Genomic DNA, 23,374 nt, shown 5'->3' on the forward strand with positions numbered 1-23,374 from the left:
CGCTATAAATTAAACAAGCTATGTAAATGATCATTAGAAAGACCTGATGTTCTTAACTTTGAAAGGTAACTGGAGTCTGTTGCAAGCACTTCTAAGTCTCCACATTTTCTCCCAAGTCTCCCTGCGCTCTTCTTCCTTCCCTTTCCTTGTTTCTTTTTGTTGCCTTTGTTCTTGACAGCACATCAAGGGTTATTATTCTGCACATATGAATCTACTTTATATTACTTACTGATTTTGTCACTTTCCCCAGGTGAGTCTAAGGCTGTATGCACATCATACATTTAAAGCATGTGACTTACCCAAGAGAACCCTGGGAACTGCAATTTGTCAAGGGTGCTGGGAATTGTAGCTCTGTGGGAGGTTAACTGCAGTTTCCAAGATTATTTGGGGTAGGTCATGTGCTTTAAAAAGGGATGCGGGTGGCGCTGTGGGTTAAACCACAGAGCCTAGGGCTTGCCAATCAGAAGGTCGGCGGTTCGAATCCCCGCGACGGGGTGAGCTCCTGTTGCTCGGTCCCTGCTCCTGCCAACCTAGCAGTTTGAAAGCATGTCAAAGTGCAAGTAGATAAATAGGTACCACTCTGGCGGGAAGGTAAACGGCGTTTCCATGCTCTGCTCTGGTTCGCCAGAAGTGGCTTAGTCATGCTGGCCGCATGACCCGGAAGCTGTCTGCAGACAAACACCGACTCCCTTGGCCAATAAAGCGAGATGAGTGCCGTAACACCAGAGTCGGCCATGACTGGACCTAATGGTCAGGGGTCCCTTTACCTTTACCTTTTTCTGTGCTTTAAATGTCCTCAGAGTGACTTACAGCACTGAAATATATACAAATACATAAGCTAACAAGGGCAAGAATCAAGCATGTGTAAATAAATCCTACTGAAAATTCAGAAGTCAGTTTCAAGCGTACAGGGAGACAAGGAATGAAGGGAAGGTGAGGAGAATTTTAGCATTCCGGTCAACTAGTTCTATATCCCCAGTACCTGGAAATCTGCTTATTACAGTTTCTACCACATATATTCAATCATTGCAAAAAGGTAGGGAATAAATATTAATGTTTCCCATGCAGATGGCAAATAGCAATACTTTATATACATAAACGACAGGAGAACTGGTAAAACGGTTCCTATTTCAGCTTTCTGCGAAGGACCGGGGGACGCACACATGACCAAATGCTCCTCCGTACTGATTAAAAAACAACAACAACCCTCCGTGAACATACAAAACTATAATATCAGGAAGAAAGCTAGGCTGGAACTCTTCTGGCTGACACGCTTCATTTCATATGTGCAGGAAGTTTTTTTTACACTCAGCCACACTACCACACCCTGCCCTGTGCGCTCCTTGGGCCAAGCAGCACAGCCCAAGAATAGTTTTAACATCTCGTCTGCCGTTTCCATGAAGTTCTCAGCCAAAAATGGATGCCTACGGTCAGTGAGAGGAGCTCTTGCGGTGCACATTTCCACGGCAGAAAATCAGATATAATTCCTTTAGAATAAAATGCTTATTTGTACCTTCTATCCTGGACAGGTGGACTAAGGTGATACTGGAGCAGGTCCTCATTTTGGAAAGTTTTGTGAACTGCACAAGGATGTAGATTCATCCTCTCTCTCTCTCTCTCTCTCTCTCTCTCTCTCTCTCTCTCTCACACACACACACACACACACACACACACAAGCACACAATACACCTATTTTCACATCCTCAGTGCTAACAATTTCTTATTCACATAGCACAGTTATTCAGTCAAAAGTCATTGGAATCCGCTTGCCTTAAGCTAAGCTGTGCAACATAAACTCACATCAATAGACCTATTGCAGATGCCTCAAATGAGCCGAAGCTTTAGAGTCAGTTCGCTCATCACTGCTTGTGAATTTGCATTCTGATTTATTTTTCGTTTCTTTGTTTTAAACAACTTTTTTTCCAGAAAAAAAGAAAAAAGAAATCCAATCGAGCCCTTTTGAAATTGTTGCCTGCATAGCTTATTTCCACAGATACCACAGTATGTCTTGTTTTATTTATGATTCTTGGAAAAACTTTGATCTGCATGCCAATCGTGATAAAGGCACAATCTCTCATGAATACACAGGTAGCTTAACAGCCAGTTCGTCTAGTTTTGTGTGTGTGTTCATTTTAAATGGGCGTAGGCATTTATTTTTAGTTGTGCAATATCTAGCTCAGAGAGGTTACAATGCTGTGTCTATTTTGATATTTAATTGCTAGCAATCTCTGAAGTACCAAGGGTACCTTAGAGGCACACATCAGAACTAATTACAGCACCGGGGAGGTCTGAACGGTCCGTAATTTATGCGACACCTAGATCTTTGTCCATCCAGCCGCTTTGCCTTAAATTTCCGGTGTATTGAAAACGTAGGGTGATAGCCATCAAAGCCAAATTCAAAGCAGTGGACTGTTAACTCATGAATCTAGAATTTCCTCAACCAGGCCGGCATCCGACTGGTCTGGTATGCTGCTTCTACCCAGCAGTCGACTTGAGGCTTCTGAAATCTCACCAACGGGGCTATGAAAGAGATGGCACACACTCCAGCTGCCCTTTTCTACCTGGTGCTGATCTCTCTCTGGTCTCTTGGCTTGCAGTGGTCTTCCAGATGTCGCTGGATTTCAGCTCCTATCTTCACTGGCCCTGCTGCTGGGGGCTGCAGCCCAACAGCAGTTTAGTGGGCCACAGATTCCTAACCTCTGTTCCAGTGCAATTGTTTTCAAGTAGCGAGCAGGGATCCAAAACTGCATCATGGATCCCACTTAAGTGGATTGCATCTGACCATAAAAAACAACCAAAAACATTGTTCAGAATCTATTGGATTACCTTACGTTTCTATAAGAAAGGGCTACCTAACATAGCTTTTTGTTGGAGATGTAATATGGTTGGAGATGTTGCTTCTTTGCAACACACGCTTCTACAGTGTTACTAAATTTTGGGGGAAGTTGCTGGACTATATGAATAAGACACTACAGAAAAATGTAAGATTTTCAGAGGGAAATATTCTTTTGAACTATATACCTATTGTACGGAAACTGACAACTGGACAGTGGAAATGGATTCTGTGAGCCCTACTAAGGAACTGGAAGAATAGAGATTTGATTCCCCTTAATCAATAACCTGATAACACAACAATATTAGGAACATATGAATGGACTGCTTATAGACACACACTTTCTTTGGAAAAATATAATGACATTTGGAATGAGTTTATACATAATGTATTGATAAATATATTTGTATTAGGATAATAAGTTTATACACATCTATATAGTAATGGATGGAAATGTAACTGATTGTATTTATTGTATACTTATTGTATTATAACACTTTTCCTATACTTTTTTCTCACTCATTTTCTTTCTTCTTTTCTTCTTTCTCAGTCAACTTCCTTATAAATGAAATTCTTCATACATATGTGTGTGAGTTTTTAAAGAGAAAAGAGAGAGAGAAAATAAGGCTATGGAGAACAATTAGGGGAAATTACAGAAGGGAGTGGGGGAAGCCGAAATACATACAAATATATTTAAGAGGCTTTCATGAAGCATGATGGCATTCAAGGTGCGAAAAATTAGGAGCCTACTGCTCTGGTGTCGATACACAAACATGGATTCAAATTCCATGGGGAGTTTGCTCTCACCAGATTTGGCAATAGGGAAATCATTTAAAAGAGAATTAGACAAATTTAAAAGAGAATTAGACAAATTTGTGGAGGGTGAGTCTATCATCACCTATTGGTTATTGTAGCTCAATTTCAGGTACAGATGCAATATGTCTCTAAGCCCTTGTTGCTTGTGGGGCTGCAGGGAGCCATGTTAAACATCAGAGGAGAGCTGTTTGCCTCCATTTCCTGTTTATAAGTTTCCTAGAAGCATCGTAGCCAGTGCTGGAAACTGGAGATCAACTGGAAGTACCTGTGGCACAATCCAGCAAATATCCTCTTAGGCTCAGTGTATATTATAAAAATATAGAAAGGTGAACTGTTTTGTTGGTTTACTTTATGCATCCTGCCTCAGAAGGCAAGGTAGCTACAGTATTGCAAGGCTGCTATAGCACACAGTGTGAAGAGAAGAGCCTCAACAGATGCAATATTAGGAACAGCTACTTTACGGCCATCTCCCAAACATCTGGCATCAAATTCAGTTCTGCGCCGAGTTTATTTCTCAAACGAGCAGGCAACAAGTCTTGCACTTTTTACAGGGTCCTTGATTCATATCTCACATATGTGGCAACACTGTGGTAAGCGCTCCCGGACTTCCATCCATCCCATAGCCATTCATAGACTCACGATGGGCATGTTGCCATTGAAAATATATAATGAGTCACCCAACCTAAATTTAGGCTTCGACCCGTCAACGCCGGCTGAAGAGTGTTTATATTTGAGGCCTATTTAATAGGAACAAAGTTTGTGGATATGCTCCTTATTAGCATCCCGCCCTCAATCATCCCTCGGCCCTGAGCATGTTTTGTTTTGTCCACTTTGCTCTGCAGCACCTGCTTTGAAATTCACTTAATGGTGCTCATCGCTTACAGTCTGTTGCTGGATGTTGCTTGCACGCACATTTACAGCAAAAGGGAGACCTTGTTGTGTCTTTGGGAGCCTCTGAAATAATAGGCGAGAGGCCTGGGGCTTAAAACACAGACACACAAACAGCCAGGAGAATATAATGTTTGGAGTTCATGGGTGCCAGACTCCTCTAAATTCCTGGATCTAGTTGTTGTTGAGAGACAATGGAGTGCACCTCCAGGGGTGAAGTCAAACCGCTGCGTTAGCAGCCCCAAAGTGACCTCCCCTGTGTGGAAGCTAAGGCGGTGTGTACAAAGGTCCTGGGCTGCCCAGGGGACAAGACCTCTCTCTCAGCATCACTGATGTGGTCCAAAGGAAAGCAGAGCAAGACGTTTGGCACCTGCTTGGCTGAAGGAGTTACCAGAAGGAGGTGTACAAGATGCCATTCAACCAGCTTAGGGACTGTGGCGATCACACACAGGGGCCCCGGATGTTTGACGGTCTATTGACCCTGTGCCGCCACTGCGATTGCTGTTTCCGCTGCCACCACCCCGTATCTCACGGGTACACACGGAGTCCAGTCAGTTGTTAACATAAACAAATAATCAAGTTTATTTTTAAATGCAGGAACAAGCTTATGGTTACAGTTAATTTTACTTGGCAGTTTCTTATTCTTAGTTCCTAACAACTCCAAAATGATTATTCCAACTATCTATCTGACTGCACCTAACAATTCCTCTCACTCTCTCACAATACAAACTCTACCAACCCACACCTAAACCTCCTTCTTCAACTCCCAAACCTCAACCCTCAACTCAACTCCCAAACCTCAACTGACTTTCAAAACCTCCCACTCTAACTTTTATCCCCCCCTTGCATTCTCACTGGCCAATCACATCACACCTATTTTAAGCCTTTCCTTATGACCCATCCTAGGAGGTAAACGCCACAGGGACTCCATTCTGGATTTGTGTAGGGTTTACTCCTTAGCGTTTTCTTTTCCCGAAGATACTCCTGCAATACAGCAGAGTTTTAGGATCAGAGTTTTCCTTCTCCTAGATGGGCCACATTCCCAGGTTGACAAGTCCCATCTGCCTCTCACTTCCCTTAACAGGATGTGCAGAAACTGCCTTCTTGACCATTGGACCCACTATTGGGACTCAGCTATACAGATGCAAATATAACGTTTTAAGTGTGTTTTAGGTGCATTATACAAATGTGAGACTAGATGGCACTGATGAGCTAATGGCAAATTCCATATACAGTGGTACCTCTAGTTATGAACTTAATTAGTTCTGGAGGTCTTTTTCTTAACCTGAAACTGTTCTTAACTAGAGGTGTGCTTTCGCTAATGGGGCCTCTTGCTGCTGCTGCACCGCCAGCACACAATTTCTGTTCTCATCCTGGAGCAAAGTTCTCAACTCGAGGTAACTCTTCCAGGTTAGTGGAGTTTGTAACCTGAAGAGTTTGTAACTCGAGGTACCACTGTATAATTTACTATTACTTCTTTTTCTTTTTCCTTAAAGTCATTTCCCCAGAGTTTTTTTAGATCTGTGTAAATTCAAGCGGGGCGGGGGGAGAGAGAGAGAGGTTGGTGTAGATAGTACTCACGGGATGACAGAGGATAACGAGGGGACAGTGCACAGGAAGCCAAGCAGCGGGTCTCCTCACAAGAGTCAGAGAGGGGCTCGTCCCCACAAACACAGCAGGTCCTGAGATGTGGGGAACAGGAAGCAGAGGCAGGCCAGGGCCTGCAGCCCAGTTCACTAGCTGGCCAGGTGGGGAAGGAGGCATGTGGTTCCTCAGATGGGGCAAGCTAAGAGCAGGTGAAGGTCACATGCCTCATCAAGACCAGGAGCTGCATTCAGCAGGCACAGTATCAGAAGGCAGCAGAGCTGAGGTGCTGTGTCTGCTCAACTGCCCACGTTGAGGGACCTCGTCTGGGATTCTCCTTGGACCTTCATGGGTTTCTTCTTTGGGCGTGATGCTGGACTGCATCCTGCCTTTGGACTTGGATTGACCCTGGACTTCATTTCCTGACCTTCGGCCTTCGACTTTGGATCTCAGACTTTGCAGATGTTAATCGGCCCTCGGCTTTTGAACAGGTAGGCCAGGGGATCAGGACACGCATGCAGAAGAATCACCTAATACAGCTTTTCCTGGGGTATACCACAGCAGACTAAAGGTGAAAGGAGGGGGGTATCAGATTTCTAGGCCCCCCGCCCAAATAATGATGATTCCCATACATTTTGCACCACAGGGAAGCGGTTAGGGTTAAAAGCCTTTCTCCTGTCCTGGTCTCCTGCAATTCAGGAAGGTTCCTCCCTCCCTGCCCCCACCCCTTTGTGGGGAAGTAGCCAAATATGAGATTTCCCCATCAGCAGTGGCATAATCCAGGGAAAGCAGCACCATGTGGTTTTGTCGCATGTGTTGAACAGCAGTTACTGGTTAAAATTTAAGATTAGCATGGATTTTCTTGTTTACATTAGGGGTGGCATTGGACTGGTCATAGCATGATTCCCCAAGCAGTCACATGTTTAATGCATTACTGGAACAGTAGCAAAGAAGAGGGAGAATCATGCCAAGTGTCCTCAAACAATGGGTATCCTGCTACTTTTAGGTGGGCCTCAGTGTCACAGCCTGCCCAGTGCCGCCTCCTCATTTGTCTGACCAGCCCGCTACTCATCCCATAGCTTTTTGGTCCAGCTAAGACCAGCACCAGCAACTCCTGACATCCAGAGTAAAGGTGGCCAGGAGAGAGAGAGAACTTTGGGGCAGGTGGTGGCGGCGGCAGTAGGATGAAGGGAAGGACCTCTTCTCTGAGGAGAAAGGGCTAGAGGAGGCGTTTGGAGGATTGGTAAGATAAGCAGTTAATATGTATTACATTAAGAATAAATCATTAAACTGAGCATGGAAAAGAAAGGGTAGGAGCAGAAAGCTGTTAAAGAAGGAAGAAGTGAATTCTGGGGGTGCTGGAGAGGGGAGATGGCAGTTGCGTAGACTGATGTTTTAATGTATTTTTAGTACAGTGGTACCTCGCAAGACGAATGCCTCGCAAGACAAAAAACTCGCTAGACGAAAGGGTTTTTTGTTTTTTGAGTTGCTTTGCAAGACGATTTTCTCTATGGGCTTGCTTCGCAAGACGGAAACGTCTTGCAAGTTTGTTTCCTTTTTCTTAACACCGTTAATACAGTTGCGACTTGACTTCGAGGTGGTAGCCTTTTTTGAGGTTTTTAAAGACTTTGGTGATTTTTGAAGCTTTTCCAAAACTTTCCCAACACCGTGCTTCGCAAGACGAAAAAAATCGCAAGACGACAAAACTTGCGGAACGAATTAATTTCGTCTTGCGAGGCACCACTGTATTTTATTGGAAGCCGCCCAGAGTAGCAGGGGGAACCCTGGCAGGGTGGGGTAGAAATAAATAATAATAATAAATAAAACAAACAAACAAACAATAGCAATAAAGTGCATTTTGAGTGTGGATAATGGGAGAAGAAATTACAGGGGATGAGTAAAAATACTTTGAGAGGCATTTGGGGAGAAAAAGGAAAAAATGTAGAACGAAAAGCCTTCTCCATTTAGAGCAATTGCATCATCAAATTCGGCCTAGAATGATGAGGCTGAGTCACAATATCTCCACAGCAAATAAAAGTCTGTACTTAGCTTCAGGAAAGCTGAGCTACAGAGCTTGCCACAAGGAAAGAGCTGTGGCATATTTTTTTTAGCAATTTCCAAAGATGCATTGGATATCAATAGAAAGTGATGACAGCCATTGCTAACTGATTATGCCTTACACTATCTCAATCTGCCACTATTTTGAGACTCGCTCAGCCCCTGAACCACCATTTTGCAACTGGTGGGCCTCAATTTATAGCCGTCTCAACTGGGCCCTGAGTAAGACCCTCTCCTCTAGTGTATAGGCTGTCGACTCAATGACTCCTAAGTCCAGAAGCTTTTCAGAGCTCTTCATCAGGTCTTGCAAAAAACTCTCCTTCTCACAGCAGTAGATTTGATAGTAGCACCATGGTACCTTTGTTCCCAAACACCTCAGTTGTCGTACGTTTCGGTTCTCGAATGCCAAAAACCCGGAAGTAAATTCTTCTATTTTCTAACATTTTTCAGAACCCAAATGTGCGCCGTGGCTTCTGCTGAATACAAGAAGCTCTTGCAACCAATGGAAAGCCGTGCCTCGGTTTTCAAATGTTTCAGAAGCTGAACGGGCTTCCAGAACAGATTACGTTCAAGAACCGAGGTACCACTGTTACCAAACTGATATCTGCTTGTAGGATGGTTGCTTCTGCGCATCTGGGCTTTTGTTTGTGTTGCGTTGGTGGTGGTTGCTTCAGAGATGCCAGCATGAGATTTCAGCATGTAGCCAACAGAAGAAAATAGGTCTCGTGTTTTAGTAGAGAGGGTCAAAATCCTCTGAAGGGTGTTACAAGGCAGTAGTGTGCATTGCTAAATGAAGGCTTATTTAGATACATGACCATCTGCTTTAGTGCTGGGGAACAATGATACACCTATCATTGCTTCAGAATGATCCTATGATACAATTAAAGGGACAGGCCAACTGTCATATATGGTTTGTGAAATATTTGACAATATTCTACTGTAGTCATGTAATAGGCAGTCACGTGACCAGTGACAGTCACAGCCATGGTTTAGATGAATTATGTTTTAGCAAAGTCACTCAAATAACGCAGATGGGATTCAGGGACAAAAGTGATAACACTTTAATAAGGAAACTGAAAATAGGTTATTATTTGAGGAGAAAAGAGGACAGAGGTTTTGCCTTTCTTACCTCAGGTCTTGTTCAAAGCAGGAAGTAGCATTCAGAGAAAAATCCAGTTCAGTTCACATTTAGAGGTGAATTTATCGAATTCACACTTTCCAATACAATATGAGAACAAAAACACCCTTTGAAATTCATACTTATCCTAATTTTATGATTAAGTTTTCCAACCAATAAAAATGCATGTATAGCGGGAAAAGTGTGCATTAAAAATATATGTATCTGTGAAAATAACATGCATATTGGGAGAAACTGCTTGCAAAAAGATGTGCATTGGTCAAAACTGTGCATAAAAATGTTTTTATTAGGAGAAAATTGCACTAAAATGGTGAATAATAATGCCAAAACACGCTACAAATTTCTGCATAAATGTAAAGAACTGGATTTAATTTTAATACTGGAAAAATGAGAAACTGAGAGAACCAAAACGGACAGATTATTCCATCCCTAGTATGGAGGCATTCAACCAAGCATACAGAAAGAAAAACTCCCTCAGAACTGTACAGCCAATCAAGGCACATTTTACCTCACTAGAGATCATGCTGCCCTGCCTGGTTGCTAGGCAAAATCTCTTCCTCCAGCACCCTCTCAGTTAGCTAACTTGCTGATAACAGAACTAACCCTTAAGTTCCAAACTGAATGATGCCTACTGTTGCACCTCCAACATTATGTGTTTTTTTTAAATAAAAAAATTTTAAAAAATTACACACACACAAAGAAAAAACAAGACAGAAAAATAAAAATAAAAAAATAAAACCATCATTCTCAGATTCCCCACTTTCAATACCTTCTTTCTTTGACCTCCTCCTCCTCCTCCCTTTTCTTGTATCCTGATTAATAATAATCACAGCAAATCCTTTCCTTAATTCATAATATTCTGTCATTACATTACCTTAATCTATTTTCATCTTATCATATAGAAACCTTAAAGTTTAAAGCTTAAATCTTATTTTTACCAACTTCTCCTAACCATAACATTCTTACCTAATTCTTTAGACATTTTTACAAGAGCCAGGTAATTTCATTTCAACATTTTTCTAACATTCATTAATTTTATAGAACAATCTTAATTATATATATAAAAAAGAAAAAAACAATCCAATCTTCATCCAGCGTCCCTTCCTCCTGGTCCCGGGCTTTGTCAGTCCTTTTTAACCTATTAATCTAGCACATTAACCTGGTAACCTTATATCCGAGGCCCTCAAGTCTCTTCCATGTCCCTTCCGCAGCTCTTCTTAATATTTTCCTTTCATTCTCAGGAACTCCAGGTTGGTAATGTTTTGGACCCTTTTCAACAAATCAGCCCCTTTTCCATAGACCAGACTGGACTCCATATGGTATTTAAAAACATGTTCCAGATTCCCTCCAAAACTGAGAGCCCCCACAGCTCCAGACGTCAGGCGGCCCATTGCCAGACTCGAAAAGTCCAAATCTCCCTATAAAGGGGGGTCTATCCCGCCCCCCATTTCCAAACCTAACCAAACTTTATCTTTCCAAGTCTGGTTTTTTCCAAGTTCATTTGTCAACTCCAAAAATTTATGTTCCTGCTGGGCCGCTGCTCCCTCCGTCTCTGGCGCCCAAGATTCAGCAACATCCTCTTCTTTCAGATGTTCTGTCATGGCACACTCCTGTTTTAGTTCCTGGGTGGGCTCCATATAATTTCCCACTACCTGTTCAAGGGTTCTGGCCGCATTAGTCATTAAATCCATCTTCTGGCTTAACTGATCCAATAGGGCATTTATTTTACAGAAAGCACCCAACAGTGCTTCTGAAGACATTGTGCTGCAAGGTCACAAATCCTTTCCCACCGTTGTAATCTGAGACAGCTGCAAGCTCCCTGGAATTAGTTACAATTTCACAGTCCCCCTCTAGGGGGAAAGCTTCTAGTTGTTCTTTCTTTTAATAACAATAGCAACAAAATTTCTTTTTTATGATATTTTGTCCATATTTGTTCTTTTAAAGTGCGAAAGGAAAAAATGGAATCACTATGTTTCTCTTCTCTTAATTATCTGTCAGAGACATTTGTTTCTGGTCAATGAGCTTCAAACGTCAATTCTGACACCCCGCTCCAGGATCAGGACGGTGGAAAATTACTTTGCTTTAAACTCACTTCTGCAGGTTTAAACAGCCCAAAAAAGATCCCCCTTCCTCTCCTGCTGCCGAAGGGGGGTTCAGGGATTTTAAATGATGAAAGCCAATCCTTTAAAAGTGATTTTCAAAGCTCTAGTTTACATTGTCTTTGCTTTGTTCTGACTACAAAGAAACGGAAGGCTGACTTCCTGTTTAGACCTTCCCGTTTCAGTACCAAATTAGGGTAAATTTTAAGTCCAAATTCCTTTCTATTTCGCCAGTTCTTAATTCAAGTCCAATTATTCAGTGTTTCAGTACTCACGGGTGGTTATTTTAGATGCCAAATTGTCCCAGGAAAAAGGCAGCACTATCCGGTAAAGGCTATACGGCTTCGCTCCGCAGAAAAAGCAATTGACTCACAGCACCGCGCCACTTCCCCCTCGTCGCTTCGGAGCCCGTTAGTGGGTTCCTTTGCGAGTTGGGGGGCGCTAAGGGTGCCCGCCGAGTCCCACGGTCACAGGCTTCATCCGCCTGTGATTTCCAGAAGGGTCCCCGCTTCGCCATAGCGGAAAAGACCCGTTTCATGCGGAGCTGGTCCCTCCAATTCAGAGGGAGTCCGCCATTACCGGTGGCGCCACCCCGGAAGTCCCTGCACCTCCAACATTATGAAGGGCTGGGAATATCAACTGTCTGAAGCCTTAGAGAGCTACTGTCAGTCAGTGTAGACTGAGTTAGATGGACCCAGTGCTCTCACTAAATACCTAAGTAGCAATTTAAAGAATAAAATTACATTTACGTAGCATCCCTAGTTGAACTAAAATCAGTCTTCCCTGCAGCCTTGCATCTTTCAAAGCAACCATGATCGCTCCCATTCCCAGTCAATCCCTAAGAGTGCACAGATAAAAGCAAATAAGGGCAATGTCTTTCTTTGGCCAACCCAAATACTACAAAACTGTGTGGGCATGCACACACCTCTTAAAATATTTTTGCTTTGTTTACCATCTAACCTGATGATTTCTGGAGAACTCAAAAGCTTACACACCATTTGGTGACGTTTTGGTTAGCCAAAGAAAGGCATCACCCTAATGTGGATGTCTGAATTTTGCTTGTGCGCCAAACCAGCTGCCTTTGCTTTTTGAAAGGCATGTAAGTTATCAATAGGTAATGGATCTGCGCTACTAAATGTACCCTCACGGCATTCAGGAGATCGTGTTACAGATCTGTAGAAATGCCTCTGAACAGAATGCCAGTGAATGAAGTTAGTGCTTTGCTTCCAGGCTCTTTGTTCCTGCATTTTTATTTTTATTTACTTGGTCTCACGATATAGCTGCACGAAAGATGCAAGCTGCCATACACTGCAACAGCTACCTGCAATCATTGCAGTGGAATTTCTTTCTTCACTCCCCTAAATGCCTCCAGTTTGATATCTAAATATCCAGAAACTTTCGCTTTGTGTAAATATCTTGGAGAAGAATTCAGTATTTCCACTGGTTATGCTCCATGTCCATTAGCTCTCTCTTAATGGCAGCCAGTCGGAGACACGTTAATGACGGGTCATGTTTCTGTTGACTCTGGGACTGTGTTGGTAAACAGAGGAAACAAAGGTCTAGGCAAGCATTAGGAAGAGCATTGCCAAGCAGCCACTCTTTTCTTGGTTATACTCTAATCAGTGTCTGAAATTACACTGCAGTTGCCTGTTGGTGAGGTGAATGCACACTTTCCTGGCAATTGTCTGAAACCGCCAGCGTTCAGTCCTGGTCCTTTGCTTGTGATTACTCAGTTTGTGAGGCACTGCAAGATGAAGGGTTGCAAAGTGCTACAAAACAACAGCAACAGTTTGGCACAGGTCTGGAGGGGATTCCAAATTTTGGGGTTCATAGTTAATGCTAAGTATGAACCCCATGTTTGATGTATCAATAGCTCAAATTGTGGGGCATTGCAAAATTCAGGGTTAGCGTGCTGCAAAACTTTGGCACAGGTTTGGAGGGGATTCCAAATTATGAGACTTGAAGTTAATTTGCCTCCTTCCTATTCTAGAGTGTGCATGAAGTAACAAAACAATTTCATTTAAGTGGAAAATGTATGGAGACTCATCATTTTTTTGCCTTAGCAATTAAACTGTGAGTGAATCTCCCTTCCTCCCTTTCTTTACCACATCTTGATGAAAATGTGATAGGGTCACTTGGGAATTGATAGAAGTTATTTTTCTTTGTTTGGGGGGCAAGGTAACAGTCATCCCTGAAAAACTGAACCCTACTCCAACACATACACACACAAAAACATAATGTTAAGCTTCTGAACATATGAAAAGCTATGTAGAAATACCAGCATGCTTGTTTGATATCCTCTTATGATTAAAAATGAACAAACAAAGCAAAAAAAAAGCCCTTAGAAGAACATTAGAGACCTTTGTAAGAGTAACAGTGCACAGAAAGAAAATAGACTTCCTGTGGCAAAATGTAAAATGTGCATATCTTGATATATACTCTGAAGCTTGACAGGCACTGAATACATTACCACAAGGGAAATACAAAGCTGGATTTGAACAGGTGAGCTTGCTCTTTCAGTCCAGACCTTTCCTAAAGTTCAGTATTAATCATTACTAAGTAAGCAAAAACTTTTTAAAAAGAAACTATATGCAATTTCAAACATGAGCCTCTGACTTGGAGGTGAACTCTCTTTGCCTCCATGCCACCATTTTGCTCAAGATAATTTTAAAGCATGTGACATTTGCTTTAGCAGCACTAGGTGGTTTTTAAACGTCTGCTTTGCTGTATGTGCTAAAGAAACAGATACAGTTTAATTTCCCAGCGAACAGCATTCAGCCTCATTATTTAGCAGCAGCAGTAGGGAATGGCCTGTGAAATTTCACAATTCAGAGGGTATGCCTTGCTCATCCTCTTTTATAAACATGGCTCAAAAACAAAAGCTCTCGTCACATGTTATGATCACATTAATATGTCACCTGTCCTCCATGGAGTTCATGGGGGCACCTGTAAGACATCAGTGCATGTGCGGAAAGAGGAGAGGAGAGCCAGCGTGTGTTAAACCCCTTTAAGTGTGCCCTCTGTTTCCCCACAATTGTGTGCTATGCGCACTTAGTGAGAATAGACCCCAATGAGGAAATTCCTGCTGGGCCCCCGATTGTGTGGGTGTCTCGATCACCCAAAGCCCCTACTTACAAGCAGGGGCTGGTGCATAGGCTTTGTTTTCACGCATCCAGAAGCAAGACACTTTTGTGGGGGGAAAGAGAAGCTCAGGTCTGTTCCTCGGTGCACACTTATCCCTTGCAAGTGAATAATGCATGTACAGGACTAAAATATGTCCTTGTTGTGCAGACATTTTCTACATTAATGAACAAGAGACATTGTAATTAGGAGCCTTGTTTTAAGTAAAATTTTATGTTACTGTTCAACAGTGGTGCAATTTGACGCCATAATCTCATTCCAGCCAATATTCAATCCCTTTGCCATATCTTTAGGAAAGCTTTTAATGTTTGATGCATTACTGTATTTTAATATTGTGTTGGAAGCCGCCCAGAGTGGCTGGGGAAGCCCAGCCAAATTGGTGGGGTATAAATAAATTATTATTATTCTAATTATTATCATCATCATCATCATCATCATCATCTCTGTTTGTTCCTCTCCTTTAATGACCTACTTTATGGTTTGTTCCACCCACTCTGTATACTCAGTGGGAAAGCTTGTACCCACAGTGGTGCAGTGAATACAGGATGCACTTGTGAAGTTGCATGTGTCACTGGTAGAACACATATCTCTGAGCAATCCTTGGCCCTTTTCAGGCATTGCAAAACTCGAACCACCCTCTCTACCCTCCGAACTTCAGCAGTATGGTCTGAATCCAGGGGGTCCCTGTGCAATTGGGGTTCCTGATCTTAAGGAAGCTATTAAGTGTGTTCAAGAAAACATACAGTGGTACCTTGGATTACAGACGCTTCAGGTTACAGACTCCGCTAACCCAGAAATAGTACCTCAGGTTAAGAACTTTGCTTCAGGATGAGAACAGAAATCGCATGGCGGCAGCAGGAGGCCCCATTAGCTAAAGTGGTGCTTCAGGTTAAGAACAGTTTCAGGTTAAGAACAGACCTCCAGAACGAATTAAATTCTTAACCCGAGGTACCACTGTATTTGCAAACTCCTTTCAGATCTTGCCCCTGAATGCTGCAAAGTCAGGGGTGGAGGGGTAGCTCCAGTCTGTGTGTCCCTGCACCTCCAACATAGTGTGACCTGTTTTCCCCTCTTCACCTTCAGAAAAGGGGGGACAAATCAGATGATGTTTCATTCCACCAGTGTCACCCATTATTTAATGCACACTGTGAGCGTTGCAAACTTGTCCTCAGCTTGGCCCGTTGACAGATGTGTGTGAGCTTTTTAATCTACGCAAAATGCACGGCAGAACAGCAACAGCTGAGCAACACTACCCCAATGGTGTAGAGAGCTTGCTGGACCTGTCTGTTCATCCAAACATTGGAGGATTAGATCTGTCACAGCTTTTTATTCTGAAGTCACCATTACAATGCTGAGCGCAAGTTTCAAGTTCCCAAAGGAGCCATTATATCTCGCAGACAGATCTTGCAAAGAAACCTAAACAGAAACTTAATTTCTTCAGTTCTTGTAACTGGATGTTTCGGCGGCACATAAAGACAAAGGACCAAAGTACACATTACAGTTAATTGCATGAATGCAATCAACCTCCAGGTTTTTGTAATGTAAATAGCAGCCACAGGGAAGCCTGTGCAACCTCTGGACTGGGGAATGGGGCAGGGAGCTAATCCCCTTTTCTCCCTGCCATGGTCCCAATAAAAAACACACCTTTGAAGCCGTTATTTGAATTTCAAGGGAACCCTCTATTTGGCACCAATGCCAGCTTGAGAAAGTTGACTTTTGCCAGGATCATGGCAGAGAGAAATGGCCAGCCATAGACCAAGACAGAGGAAACTGACCAAAGGATGCCTCTGAGCTGTCTCAGCACTTGAAAGGTTGATAGCATAACAGCATAACAGCGACAGAATTGGCATTTGTACTCATACCATTTACTGGTTGAACACACAGGCTGAGAAAATGCCAACCTTTGTGTTGCCAGCATGACCACACAAGCAATTTATTTGAGGACAGCAATGAGGCAACATGCGATCTGAGGAGCATTCCAGAATCCCTTGCGATATCCCACAGAATGCTTAGGTGTGCCTATAGTTCTTTAAGTGCATTTGGCTGTGTGTGAACTGAAATTCATGCCCTAGCGTTTTCCACCATAGTGTTCTCTGTAACATTTTGGGACCCTGGGTTGAGTCTCTGGGATCACAGCCATGTAGGACGACAGGTTGTCTTGGCCCAGCCTTGCCATATATATTTGAGTGAATATGTAGCTTTCCTTATTTTGAATGGCCCACAACATTGACATTTTAACATTACGGGTATCTGCATATGGGTATTGTTGATGATGAAAAATTGGGAACATCAAAATGTCCCATTGCTTTGTGCTTAGATAGATGGATGATATTTGAAAGGAAAAAGCACACAGTTTTCGGAAGGTCAGTGTTGGCTCTCTAATGACCAATATAAAAGCAAACAACCAATTTTGAACTTCATTACGGAACACATCGCTGCTGTAATAAAGGATATGCTCTCCTTTTTGCAGAGTTTGCAGAGCCATTTGGAAATGGAAGAAAATGGCACAATTAACCAATATTATGTTGGTCTGCTTTTAGACATGATGGCGACCTTGCACTGGGGGAGAGCAAGCAAGCCAGGATCCAAATTGCAGGAAATCCACTAGGCTTCGCAATTCTTCTCTAAGGGTCAACCATAGAGGAAGCACTTCACTGATAGTGCAACTGTGCAAACAGTTATGTGCTAACATGTTGACATTTGCCAGTAAATCTACAGCAATTGTATCATTTCAGGATATAGCACACTTCTTAGCATACACTTGTGAATTAGTCATTCATTTTATCTGTAAAGAATGATTTGCCCGCCAGGTCTGCGTTACCTATCCTTGGTTATGGCATTTCTGAGGAATAAAAGAGGCAGCCTTGCTCATTTTCAAATATTTGCATTTCTCTCCCCTTTCTCCTTGCTGGTGAATCAGTTTGCAGCCATTTCCAACGGCTGTTTCGTCCAAGCAAGGGCCAATCTACACACTCAGTAGAATCAAGTGGTAGATATTTTATTGGACTGTTCCATCTTGGGCTGCAGCTAGGAGATTGCAGAGTTGTTATAGTTCCTCCAAGAAGAACATTGCATGTAGGCAAGAAGCATATCAGGAAGGAGGCTAGGCAGATTGCTTCTCCCTGACAAGCTAGTTTCCCGTGTGAAAGGTTTCTTCTTCGTGGAGAACATTAAAACATGCAATTCCCCTTCCACAGCACGAAGTGGTACGGCCCAGGAAAAGCTCACCATTTGAATTTGCTTTGGACTGCAGCCATGGCGTTTGTTTGTAGAATCTTACTGGCTTCAAGCAGCAAAATGCTACTTCTATATTTTCGATTTCAGCGGGGAAGTGGGATGTACAATTTGTTGTTTTGGATACATTTCTATAGCAACCTTTTGAGGTTTCTTCCAGGTTGTTTTTCCCCCCTGGCTATTTTGCGGGCATGCCTGCTCTAAATGGCCCCGCACAAAAGGCATTTCAAGACAATATCCCGTTTTGTGTGCATGTATGCCTTCGAATGCTAATAGCGGTAGGTGTGTGTGCATGTGTGTTCAGCTCCCCAGTGTAAATATATACTTTTCTGAAACCTGTTTTGGACCTTTAAAAAGCTAAGAGCAGCTCTTAAGACCTCATGACAAGCAAAACATTTGTTAATCAGAAAAATTACAGCCTATTCATCCTTACTGTTTGATTTATTTCCATACAGGCCTCACTGATTTCCATTGTAAATTGAGCTCATAATAGTAACGTCTATTGATTCTTTTTCAGCCAGACCTTATGAGTGCAACTCTCCTTATCGTCTAGTGATTTATAGGCATAATAAGAAGCTGTTGAATGGGTTGCTAGGCTGGCAGAAACGCTCTGATCACGATTAGTTAGTCTTTATCTGCTAAGAGCTGAGACCCAGCTGAGATAAGCGCAGGGTCCCTAATAATACTAAGTTTTGACTTCAAGAGCGTCGCTGCTTTCTTTCCTGTAATAGCTAAGAAGTGGCTCAACAGCTTTGCTTTTTTTTTAGTGTATCTTATTTAGCAAACCCTTGCCCATTCTTTGAAAGTCAAGTTATCTTGTTAATACATTCCAAGTGTTTGAGAGAAACTTGCAGCAATCACATGGACCTGAACTCAAACTGCAGCCAGAGAGCCATCGGCTGGGTTAGCACACGAAACCTGCATTTTCACTCCCAGCCTCTGTGTACTGTTCTTAACCCTTGGAAGCACAGATTCTGAAAATATTTATATTATTATATCCACCACTGTCATCCTTTTCTTCACCCTATACTGGTATTGAACAAATGTGTTGAAGATCAACCTCAATGTCCTCAGGATGATTGGAGATTATTTACTTTTTCTTTTTTAAGATTGGGCAATCGGAATGAAACACAATGTTCCAAATGTAACTATATCAGTGTTCTTGCATGCATGTGTAGATTTATAATATTTCTCACTGCAGCCCACCACACACAGCCTTCAAGATTTCATTGAACACATCCCCAAGATTTCTTCCTAGGTTCGTCACTGCCAGCTCAGACTCTGTTAATTTATATGCAAAACTGGGATTTGTTGCTCCTTTACATCATTTATTGGCCTTGAATGCAGTTTGACATTTCGTTGTCCATTCACCCATCTAGGAAGATCTTTTTCTGAGATTCTTCATATAACGCTTAGGTTTTTTACATCCTGAACAATATTGTGACATCTGGTACCCCTTATCCCTGGAGCCTGATCATTTATGAATGGATTAAAAAGCACTGATCCCATTTCAGATCTCCAAGGGACCCTGTCGCTTGCTTCTCTTCGTTGTGAAAACTTTCCATTCAGATCCTCTGCTTCCAATTTTTTACTTGTTAGTGATCTGCTTAGCCATGGAATTCGTCAAATCCTTGTTGGCAGTCCCAAGTATAGAATTGGGCACCATATCACCTAGATGTTTGTGGACACTATGGAAGAATTATAAAAGGCTGAGGGGGTCAGGCTTTCCCTTTGTAGAAGCCCTGCTGGTTTTTCTTCAGCAAAGCTTGTTCTATTATACGCTTAATAATTCTAGATTTAGTCATGCTTTCCACCCAGACAGACACTAGACCAAAAGGTCTATAATTTCCTGGTTCCTCCTTGGATACCTTTTTAAAGCTTGCTGTTGCATCACCTCTGTCTTTCAAATCCTCTGCTAAGTAGGCCATTTTTAGCCACATTTTTGTTAGACAAGGGTCAATTTGACTTTAGCTGTTCCAGAACTCTTGAGGGTGCGCCATGCAGATTCCCAGCTACAGGTGAACTTCTCTGTTTCTGAGCTGTTCGCTCCAGAAATGCTGGCAGATCACCCTGTAATATCCAAAGGCACAATATCTGCTGCCTCAGCTGGATCTCGTTTGACAGTGAAGGCATGAAACCAGCAGCTGAGATGGTTTCTGGGAAGGAATGGTTATTTGAGGATGTCAGCAGAAAGACATGATGGCTATAACTACCTTCAGAATCAAAGGGGTTGTGCCTCTGAATACCTGCCACTGGGAATAACAGTTTCACCCATGTCCTGTTTGTGAGCACCCCAAACACATCTGGTTGGCCACTGTGGCAAACACAATGTTGGATTTATAAGCCTTTGGCCTGAATCCAGAAGGCTCTTCATGTATTTTCCCTCATCCTGCATGGAGCTCTCCATAAGAGCTTTCCAGTAGCTGCTTCCTGAGAGAGACTCTCCAACACTCAGAAGCCTGCATGACCAGATTCTTCTTCTGGTCTCAGCCCCGAGCCATAGAAGAGCTAGCTTGAATTCAGTAATCAAAATCAGAAGCATTTATCTACATGCTTATCAATGACTGGCATAACGGCCAACCCTGAAAGTGCCTCCAAGGGTCAGGTCAATTTCTCAGGTTCTTAAGCTTGTTGCCCCAAGGGTGAGCTGATGCACAGTCTGTCATCAAAAAAAGATGAGGCTACACCAGTCTTGCAGAAATGTTATGGTATTAAAGACAGATATGAGAGTACAAGCATAGGATTGACGTATAGAGCCCTGCCTTCAAGACATCAAAGCCCATAAAACAAGTAGTATATATATGGGGTGGAGGGGAAGAATCCATCATGACCATTAGTATTAGTAACATAGGAAGTCCTCTTATACTGAGTCAGAGCATTGGTCCATGAAGCTGAATAGTGTCTCTGCTGTCTCTACTGACTGGTAGTTTCTCTACTGACTTTCCAGGATTTCAGACACTGGTCTCTTCCAGTTCAGCCTGGAAATGATGGATCCCGAAGCTGGAAAACAAGCAGATAGTTTGCCACTAAGCCGCATCCCTTTAGTTGGAATCAAATGTCACCTTGCAGTCAAGCAGAACTTGGGGTTATTATCCCATGAACTTGACTAGTGGTGGGTTCAAAATAGGCAATCGCTCAGTCCATATAACTGATGGCCACTAAATTTTTAGGATTAAGCAAATGCATGGTGTGCATTTGTGGGTAGCTGTTGGCCTGAACACTTAAGTGGAATGCCTGTGTGCAGAAGCAGTATGCTTTGCAGTACAGGGGAAAACAAGAGAGGATTGTTGCTGTTGTTGTTTAGTCGTGTCCGACTCTTCGTGACCCCCTGGACCAGAGCACGCCAGGCACTTCTGTCTTCCACTGCCTCCTGCAGTTTGGTCAAACTCATGCTGGAAGCTTCGAGAACACTGTCCAACCATCTCGTCCTCTGTCATCCCCTTCTCCTTGTGCCCTCCATCTTTCCCAACATCAGGGTCTTTTCCAGGGAGTCTTCTCTTCTCATGAGGTAGCCAAAGTATTGGAGCCTCAGCTTCACGATCTGTCCTTCCAGTGAGCACTAAGGGCTGATTTCCTTCAGAATGGATAGGTTTGATCTTCTTGCAGTCCATGGGACTCTCAAGAGTCTCCTCCAGCACCATAATTCAAAAGCATCAATTCGTCGGCGATCAGCCTTCTTTATGGTCCAGCTCTCACTTCCATACATCACTACTGGGAAAACCATAGCTTTTACTATACGGACCTTTGTTGGCAAGGTGATGTCTCTACTTTTTAAGATGCTGTCTAGGTTTGTCATTGCTTTCCTCCCAAGAAGCAGGCGTCTCTTAATTTCGTGGCTGCTGTCACCATCTGCAGTGATCATGGAGCCCAAGAAAGTAAAATCTCTCACTGCCTCCATTTCTTCCCCTTCTATTTGCCAGGAGGTGATGGGACCAGTGGCCATGATCTTCGTTTTTTTGATGTTGAGCTTCAGACCATATTTTGTGCTCTCCTCTTTCACCCTCAATAAAAGGTTCTTTAATTCCTCCTCACTTTCTGCCATCAAGGTTGTGTCATCTGCATATCTGAGGTTGTTGATATTACTTCCGGCCATCTTAATTCCGGCTAGGGATTCATCCAGCCCAGCCTTTCGCATGATTAATTCTGCATATAAGTTAAATAAGCAGGGAGACAATATACAGCCTTGTCGTACTCCTTTCCCAATTTTGAACCAATCAGTTGTTCCATATCCAGTTCTAACTGTAGCTTCTTGTCCCACATAGAGATTTCTCAGGAGACAGATGAGGTGATCAGGCACTCCCATTTCTTTAAGAACTTGCCATAGTTTGCTGTGGTCGACACAGTCAAAGGCTTTTGCATAGTCAATGAAGCAGAAGTAGATGTCTTTCTGGAACTCTCTAGCTTTCTCCATAATCCAGCGCATGTTTGCAATTTGGTCTCTGGTTCCTCTGCCTCTTCTAAATCCAGCTTGCACTTCTGGGAGTTCTCGGTCCACATACTGCTTGAGCCTTCCTTGTAGAATTTTAAGCATAACCTTGCTAGCGTGTGAAATGAGTGAAATTGTGCGGTAGTTGGAGCATTCTTTAGCACTGCCCTTCTTTGGGATTGGGATGTAGACTGATCTTCTCCAATCCTCTGGCCACTGCTGAGTTTTCCAAACTTCCTGGCATATTGAGTGTAGCACCTTAACAGCATCATCTTTTAAAATTTTAAATAGTTCAGCTGGAATACCATCACTTCCACTGGCCTTGTTATCTGCAGTGCTTTCTAAGGCCCATTTGACTTCATTCTCCAGGATGTCTGGCTCAAGGTCAGCAACCATACTACCTGGGGTGTACGAGACATCCATATCTTTCTGGTATAATTCCTCTGTGTATTCTTGCCACCTCTTCTTGATGTTTTCTGCTTCTGTTAGGTCCTTACCACTTTTGTCCTTGATTATGGCAATCTTTGAACGAAATGTTCCTTTCATATCTCCTCTTCTTGAACAGATCTCTGGTTCTTCCCATTCTGTTGTTTTCCTCTATTTCTTTGCATTGCTCGTTTAAGAAGGCCTTCTTGTCTCTCCTTGCTATTTTTTGGAAATCTGCATTCAATTTCCTGTATCTTTCTCTATCTCCCTCGCATTTTGCTTGCCTTCTCTCCCCCGCTATTTGTAAGGCCTCGTTGGACAGCCACTTTGCTTTCTTGCATTTCCTTTTCATTGGGATGGTTTTTGTTGCTGCCTCCTGTATAATGTTATGAGCCTCCATCCATAGTTCTTCAGGCACTCTGTCCAGCAAATCTAAATCCTTAAACCTGTTCCTCACTTCCACTGTGTAGTCATAAGGGATTTGATTTAGATTGTATCTTACCGGCCCAGTGGTTTTTCCCACTTTCTTCAGTTGAATTTTGCTATAAGAAGCTGATGATCTGAGCCACAGTCAGCTCCAGGTCTTGTTTTTGCTGACTGTATAGAGCTTCTCCATCTTTGGCTGCAGAGAATATAATCAATCTGATTTCGATGCTGCCCATCTGGTGATGTCCACGTGTAGAGTCGTCTCTTGTGTTGTTGGAAAAGCGTGTTTGTGATGACCAGCTTGT

Source organism: Podarcis raffonei, chromosome 4, assembly GCF_027172205.1.
Source record: "Podarcis raffonei isolate rPodRaf1 chromosome 4, rPodRaf1.pri, whole genome shotgun sequence".
In the NCBI taxonomy this organism is placed as follows: Eukaryota; Metazoa; Chordata; class Lepidosauria; order Squamata; family Lacertidae; genus Podarcis; species Podarcis raffonei.